The sequence below is a fragment of the Meleagris gallopavo genome, chromosome 1 (assembly GCF_000146605.3).
Source record: "Meleagris gallopavo isolate NT-WF06-2002-E0010 breed Aviagen turkey brand Nicholas breeding stock chromosome 1, Turkey_5.1, whole genome shotgun sequence".
Classification (NCBI taxonomy): Eukaryota; Metazoa; Chordata; class Aves; order Galliformes; family Phasianidae; genus Meleagris; species Meleagris gallopavo.
The window spans coordinates 10,661,888-10,662,891 of record NC_015011.2 but is presented as its reverse complement, the minus strand read 5'-3'; positions in this window follow the sequence as shown (position 1 = coordinate 10,662,891).

The window sequence follows — 1,004 nt, the reverse complement described above, 5'->3', positions numbered from 1 at the left end:
GAGTGGCTGCTGGCGCGGTGCGGGGCGCTCCTCGTCCGGCCCCGCTCGCTGACAGAGTCCGGAGTAACGGGCGTCCCCGCCTAAAGATCGCGGTTAAATGAATAACTCTTATCGCTCGAATAAAGGCAAAACCTAAAGTTGATCTTCGTCGTTTTCTAAAGCTCCGAGCGGCAGAAGCTAATGGAAAAGCAGAACAGTTACGCCCTGGGGAACAGATGTGTTAGCGTGGCAGGGGAAACAAGCCCGGGGCTCGTGCTCACCTTTGCGCTCAGTGGCGGCGGAGCACAGCGACCCGATCCTTCCCTTTCCAAGCGTTTTGACTTGGGATTCTCATGAAGAGCGTGAAGGGGAAGATTCCGCTCAGACGACATAGCGCTATAACGCGCCCTCCCGGCGGTTCGGTGGGAGAGCCGCGCCTCCTGGCGGCGGGCGCCCAAAGTACGAGCGGGTTTCTGCCAGGCGCCGCGGGCTGCGCCGGGCGGGAAAGGTCCTGACAGAGTGAGACCGCCCGCGGGGCGTCAGCGCTCTCAGCGGCGTTAGCGCAGCCTTCCTGCCCACCTCACTGCCGTCTGCCGGTGAGCTCCCCATGAGCACAACCGGTAGATGGAAAATGATGGCAATCCCGTGGGTAGCAGCTGCTCTCAGCCCACACCCTGCACGTAGTACTAGCCTCGCGAATTAAAACATTAAGAGGGGAGCGCCGAGTCCGAAGGATGCACGGAGCCTTTTGCCTCTGTGTCAGAGCATCCTGCTAAGCATTGATGTGCTGTGCTCAGGTAGTGCCGACTAGAATGGGTTGTAATAAAGCTACGTAGTGATTGCAGTGACAGCTGTGGCACTGGATGGTTAAATATAGCTCAGCTTCCATGTCTGAGAAGCCTCGACCAGGTAAAAATTGAATATGTTAGCACCTAGTTGTTTTTAATTGAGATTTGGATAATATGGTGTCATTGGTGCAAGGCACTCCTGATTGCTTTCATCCGTAAGACCCAGCTCAGCACTCC